The 7,204-nt window shown below is 35.0% G+C and overlaps 1 long non-coding RNA gene across 2 annotated transcripts; it reads right to left on the minus strand.

Moving 5' to 3' along the window:
- Nucleotides 1-249: 249 nt before the first annotated feature.
- LOC132059676 (uncharacterized) lies at nucleotides 250-1,579 on the minus strand. 2 transcript variants are annotated; one of them, XR_009415697.1, is made up of 2 exons: nucleotides 1,427-1,579; nucleotides 250-512 (listed from the first exon to the last, which is right to left on the minus strand). It is a non-coding gene; the product is annotated as an uncharacterized LOC132059676 (long non-coding RNA). The 2 variants fall into 2 exon arrangements; XR_009415698.1 differs by having other exon boundaries at nucleotides 250-697; nucleotides 1,427-1,577.
- Nucleotides 1,580-7,204: the final 5,625 nt, after the last annotated feature.

Consider the following 7,204-nt stretch of genomic DNA (forward strand, 5'->3'; position numbering starts at 1 on the left):
CGTTGCCAAATGTAGCAACGAAATTTTTCCGTCTCTAAGTTCAGAAATTATGTCGCTAAATTGATAATACGTTTTGTCGTAGGAATTATTTCGCGATGAAAATTCTGTCACTAATTCTGTCGTAATATTTTGTTCTATATATTAATTTTAGGTACGAATAAATATACATCCATATTCGTCGCTATTCTTTTTAAAAAAAATATTTTAAAGACACCTATTCAAGCATAATACGAAGATTACTAAATACACTTAAAAATAAATGAAATTCATATAAATTAATATACAAGGTCTAAAGGAGATAGCATAATGTATTTAACAATTGTGTTTAAGTTCAATACATCCACAACACCAAAATAAAGCCCTAACAAAAAAGCCAGCTAATGCTTGGTTGGAGGCCATCAATCATGTACATGGACTTGGAAACATATATCACTTGCTGTTGGATCTCATCCCTTTTCAACATCCTATACATGTTTCTCTCTTGGTGTAGGATCTCGACTCTTAACAACTACCTATACAAAGAAAAGTGTAATTATTACAGCTAGAGTGAAGAGTTCTGAATATATGAAAAGAGGCCAAATTCTACTGCATCAGTTATCAATAGTAGTGCAGCGAATAACAAATTTAACATTTAGACCATCCAAATTAGAAGCGTCTGATGATTTATCAAACATTCCAGCTTAATCGATATGGCATTCTGCAATGATCAAATGAACAGATCAAATTAAATCACCAAAACCACAAAACTTGTAAGCATAATTAACTCATCATCTTTCAAATTGAGTCGACTACACTTCTCCAACCAAAGAGAAACAAAGCAAAATACTGCTACACAGATAAACAATTTAATCTCTGAAAAGCTCAATTATATCATAATATCAATAGCTATGTCTTTTAACTCAAATCTTCATTATTAACAGAAAAAGGAAACAAAGAAAAGCGCACACAAGTGGAACGACAGGAACAACATCAATAAAATTACAAGTGGAATGAGTCTAATTATAGTAATTGGTGTAAAAAGGGAGTCTCATTTTAATCCAGCCCAGATATAAGCAAGGCTTGCTGGCTCAAACCTGTTCTTAAGCAATTCTCTGGAGTCATGTTTTCTTTTCCATAGAAACTTTGGAAAAGTTCCTCAATGTTCCTTTCTACTTCTTCTAAGAAACAGTTGATAGCAAACTACATCCTTTCAATAACCCAGAACCATATCTAATTTATTTATTAAATTCACCTAGTTATCAAGCAGCACCACTAAAATTTACAATTCGAAAGAATATCAATGTTTTCACATAATGATAGAAAGCTCAAACATTTGAACAAGGAAATGAACTTTAAATCCAAAAGAAAAGAAATCAGTTACTATAATAATATGAATTAGATAAGTTTGAGAAGAAAATCACAAAGAATTTGACAGAGTAAGAATTACCAAAGGAATAAGAGATAAAATGAATGCTTCACCAAGAAATTCAATCAAAGAAGGTATAACATTTGAGAGGTAAATCTTCGAGCTACTGCAACAATTAATTAGAAGAAGTAAGCATCTTCTCTTACCTTCTGTCTTGATTCACCATCATCAAAGCTTGCAAAATTAGATAAATAAACCCACAATTGAAAGAAACACATAAAATAGGAAATAATGTTCAGATACTGATCAAACAAATAATGAAAATTGTCACCTGAAGCATGCCATTCTCTTTCTTGCTTATCAGCAAGGAACTCTCGAAACTCAAAGAACATCTCTTCATAAATCCCACATCTCTTTTTGGGATCACAATTCCTATCAGAATTTGAAGATACTTAAGCATGGAAATTTCACTCAAGAAAATGCATACACACATGCAAAATAACCAAAAAAGAGCAATAGAAAACACGAAGACCCTACTATAATCTGATTAAACATATGGATATGACCAAGAAATAAAATAAAAAATATCTCTGCTCTTTCCATTAGACTGAAAACCTTCAGTCCTAAGTTGTGCTAAACAAAGGTTCCTCATACAAAATATGTTAAAATTTGTGGTGATTGACCGACTTACACATCAGTTCCTCAGGTGAGAATTTCTGGTAACGCCAACAATTCTGTCATATAATTACTACTACAGCTTCACCCATACAAAATATTTTTATCGTATTTACAGCCTACCACAACAACTTAATCTATCCATATATCCATTTAAAAGTAGCTACCTCTTGACTGCCTGCTATTACAACAGAAACCTGAACTTCTGAGAAATGTGTTCCTGTTTTTTGTTGAGCTCAAATAGGCACAAAAAGCGCTAGCAAATTGATAATACTACCACATTCTTCATTATTTGAATATAAATCCGAATCTTTTAAAATGAGTTACCTACTGCCAGAATTGAAGGTTTTAAAATGACTTGACGCAGAATCCTAACACAAATGAGAACTAAGGAGACCAATGGACAACATACACACAAAAGCAGTTAAGTTGCTTTTAGTCACCAGACTACGATAGACTTAAAATAACAATATGTAGCATATTATAAAGAGAAATCCAGCCTTATTTAAAAATATATCGCGAACACCAAAAATCTGCAGATGGGAGGCTACTGCTCACTTAGTAAAGAAAATGATACAAAAATCAAAAAGTTTTCTTTACCTGCATAACTGATGTTACTTTATGATTCGCTAATACTCCGTCACTGCAAAATTTTGGCATGAGTAACTCTTAAGAGTTCCATTGAGTTGTTATATTTTACAAACTTTGTACCAGTGAAGCAACTTCAAGATTTCGGTCCTTGAATAGATAATAACCAAATGCAAAGAGTAGTGGCACAAACACTTCTCAAAATTAATAGAGCATAATTATTTAGGATGTATCCAAACATGATAGTCTCAGGTTTCATCTCCATAACAGTATGGATCTAACCAACTTACATGGTCTTCACTTTTTTTCCTTTGGCTGGTTAAGATTCTAAATCACAATAGATAACAACTTCTATAAGAACAATTTCCTACCTAATCAAACCAAAATAATACTACATTTGTGACATGGATTTTACCTGTATGATAATTAATTGCAGATACTTATTTCTTATTGGCTACCTGGAAACTAGTTTACTAATTCGAAAGAATTAAGCTTAGTCTCAAGTTGGTCGAGTTATTTTAGTTTTATTTTAAAGACAAACAGAGATATTATATGTCAAGACATAGAACAAACAAGACATAACTACAAAAAAAAAAAAAAAAAAAAAAAACAAGTATTGATCTTGCCCTAGAAAGAGTATACATGGATCCTCACAAGCATATTCACTTGTCTGTTGTTTTGGAATCTGCCCTAAAAGCGGTGCATAAAAATAAAAGAGTTGATGGACTAAAGATTTGACGACAACAAAATCTGATTAAACAGATGTATATCGCAACGAAATCACACTAGAGTATCTCTCACCAGTCCTTCAAACTCAAATCCTTAGCTATTTTACATTTTCCATCTTGCAGAGATGGTACAAATATGAAGACTAAAAATCACCTTCCTCTTTTTCCAAATTAAACCAAAAAATTCCAAAAAGAGTTATTAGGAATACCTTTCTATGGAGTACTAGAACGCCAACCACAACCTCTTGTTAGTAGTGAAACGTCATAAGTCCAATTTTGTAGCCTTCAAAATCACCATTTGTGAAGAAATCCACAGCCCTAACTCCAAAATCAGCTTCCAAAAACCCTAACCCAAATCCAGTGATTTCCCTTTTGTCCAAATGGTGAGATGAGTGTTTCAACTATGAGTTTGGGCGAGTGGTGCATATGGTGAAAGCTTCTCAATACCAATAACAAAAATGAGGTATATCGACGAAAAAGATGAAAAGAGAGAGCCAAAGAAGAAATAAAATAGACATTGCTACAGAAAGGCGGAAACCCTAGACGAGAGATGGACACAAATATTTTTAAGAAGATAAAGGAGTGCGGTGTATTGTAGCAGAGGATATCTTCAAAATATTTTAAAAAAACTACCGACAGATACTTTCTGTAGCAATTGCTATTAAAATATTTTGAATTACTTAAAATTAATTAATGATGATTTATATGTCGCAAAATCCGTCGCTAATTTTCAACAAACGTAGCGACCAAAATTTTGTCGCTAATTTCGTAGATAAGAAGTAAGGCATCAAAACTTGGCACCAAATTTAGCGACGGGTACTAGGTTCCGTCGCTAATCCGCCGCTCGACTACTTACCTATGCTTTTTTCTTTATTTTGTATCACATTCATTATTTTGTAGCAAATCTGTCGCTATTTAGCGACGGAATATGGTTTGTCGCTAAAATCCGTCGCTAAACGCTATTTTTTTAGTAGTGGGCGACAAGCCCACATAATAAGAAGTTATACCAACCTAAGTAATATCCAACCAGACATCATGTTCGAAGACCTAATCATTCTTTCTATCATCAATTCTACACAATATATGTGTTTCTCTAATCAAAGTCTAACTAAGGTAAGCCGTAACTTACCTCAATGCAGAACTGGAACGAACGCAAGCTACTCCGCCAAAGCTTTTGTAACGACCCGTTTAGTCGTTATAGTGTCTTGACCCATTTAACCTTGTTGACCCTTCCCCAAGTCCCTTTAGTATGATCTATGACTTAATGAAGTCATTGGGTTGGTTTCTGCAAGGCTCGAGTGTAAATTGAGTCATTGATGGAGAAGCTAGTTAAGTTAGTGAGTTAGAGTTAACCACGGTCAACGTCGGGTTAGAATGACCCCATGTTAATGTTTTGGAAGTTCCAACACATTAATATGATGATTTTTTAACTTGACCACAACTTTTGGTGAGGTTCTAAAGAGTTTCAGATGGGTTTTGTCGCGCTCGTATTCAATTTTTTCGCTGGAGGTCTGTGGATAGAAATGGCTCCAGATTGATCATCCAACTTTATTTTGGGTGAGGTTTGAACCATTATATTCGTATCGAAATTACGAAGCTATAGGGAAAAAGAATCATTGCGTTTCGCCTCCAGATGAGGGAGTTATGCCTGTTTTCGTTCGGGCTGTTCCAGCTGGCCACTGGCAACGACTAAAGGGCCGCTATAGCGGGACCGCTGCAGTAGCCATGGTGACAGCTATAGCGACCGACGGGGGTAGAATGCTCTCTTTTTATAGTTTTACTCTGAACCATTATTCCCAAGACCTCAAAGTCAGTTTTCAAGAGAGAAAGAGGAAAAATTCATTCCATTCTTTGGTGAAGGCATCTTGGAGGGTAAGTCCCCATCTTTATTTGTTCTTTTTCATCCTTTCTTCAAGTTCCATTGATTATTTTAAGGTCCATCAATAGTGGGTGAAAATTCTAGAACCCTAGAATTAGTAAACCCTTAAATAATTGGTGGGTTATTGATTTTGTTGTTGACTAATCATCTAGGCGTATAGATTATCACTTTCTAAGAAGGGAATTTGATTTCTTATAGTTGAAATTGCATGTTGAGACTTAGGGTTCTAATAAAAATGGAAGCTTTGTTCTAAAATCTGTTGGAAAGGGTAAAATTGATTAGAAACCCATGAATTGAAGGTTAGTGATTGTAGAGATAGAAGTTATAATAAATTCATCATTAAAGGATGGTTTCATCCATTGAAGAGGGTAGAAGTAAGTGGGTTTTCTTTCCCAAATTGTTGTTCTTGTTTAAATGCATGGTTTGTTGCTTACTTAGCATCATATTGCTAGACTTTGACCGTTATGAGGTGCTTCAGAAATAAAAGGCTCGTGTGGAGTAGTTCACGGCTCCTGTTCTACATTCGAGGTAGGTTATGGCTTACTTTAGTTAGACTTTGATTAGCGAAACGTATGTATTGTGTAAAATTGATGGGAGAAATCATGATTAGGTCTTCGGACAGAGTGTTTTTTTTTTTTTGGATATTAGCTAGGTTGGTATGACATCTGATTTTGTGGGCTCGTCGCCATTACTTTATGTACTGAAATATGAGGTGTAGTTGTATTCATGCTGTGGCGATTCGGGATGGATTTCTATTAGGTTGATTTGTTGTTGATGGTGGCTCGTTGCCCCGTTATTGTGATTAGACTTATTACCTGAATTGTTGTGTTGTACTCAGTTCTCTCTTATTGTGACACATATCATCGGAGAAAGGAAGGAATCCTGAGTTTAGTCCTGATTTGTGATTATATATTTATGATAATACGTAGATGAACACTTGATGTATGATTTACTGTTGATGATAATATATAGAAAAGTGGAGCTTCTTGGTGATACAATACTTAGTTGTGAGGCGTACTTGCTACATGTGGAAGTAAAGAGGGATATAGACTATTATGTTGGTTGAGACGATTGTATGATTCATTTCATGGCTAAGTTGATCCAAGTCTTGATATGACTTGTGGCTTTGTGACTTGTACCTTCACCGTTTTGCTTTTTCTTGGTTTGCATTGATTTACCACGTTTACACTCATTTATGCATTCATACACTCATGCATGATGGAAATGGTTTGGAAGACTTGTGGCATGATGCCTTGTGTTTGACATTGATATGGCTAATTGTTCATAGTCCATATGTACTAATGAACTGGAATACATTGAGACATATATTGTGATGTGAAATTAGTGAAGAAGTTAATATAATCTTCTTGTTGAACTTGTGATACTATTTGATGCATGATACTTGATGTTTTGAGCATGGATAATAAGAGGGCAGGATATGCCGTTACGTATAGGTTTATGGAAAGGCATATATGTGACCTACATTATGGCTCGTGGTCCGAGGTTTGTTCCGAAAATGAGGGTTACATTGATGTGGCCAGCATCCGAGGTTCGTTCCGGAGTGGAGGTTTATGCTTGATTCCGAGGAGTGAATCCGGGACGAGTGGTACATGGACAACATAGGTCCCCTGTAGGTCATGACTACTGAGCAATGACATCAGTTAGCATATGTGTACAGTGTGTATTTGGCCAGTGCATTGCATTGCACATCACCATATTTTGCATTGCACATCATTACATTTTATTCTGCATTATTATATGGCTCGTTTAGTTTTGATTTTTGAGTGGTTTGCTGAAACGACTGTTGCGGTATTGATATGATTATTGACGAGTTAAATTGCGGATTAGTGACTCTACCTAGGCAAGGAAATTGGACTTCTGATTATCAGGTGAGATTATTAAAACTTCACAGACGTATGGGTTAGAAGCTTTATCCTAGGTTGTGACTCTCTTATGGGATATTCTGTGACTTGGATTTGAGTATTAAGT

The sequence above is a fragment of the Lycium ferocissimum genome, chromosome 6 (genome assembly GCF_029784015.1).
Source record: "Lycium ferocissimum isolate CSIRO_LF1 chromosome 6, AGI_CSIRO_Lferr_CH_V1, whole genome shotgun sequence".
Taxonomy (NCBI): domain Eukaryota; kingdom Viridiplantae; phylum Streptophyta; class Magnoliopsida; order Solanales; family Solanaceae; genus Lycium; species Lycium ferocissimum.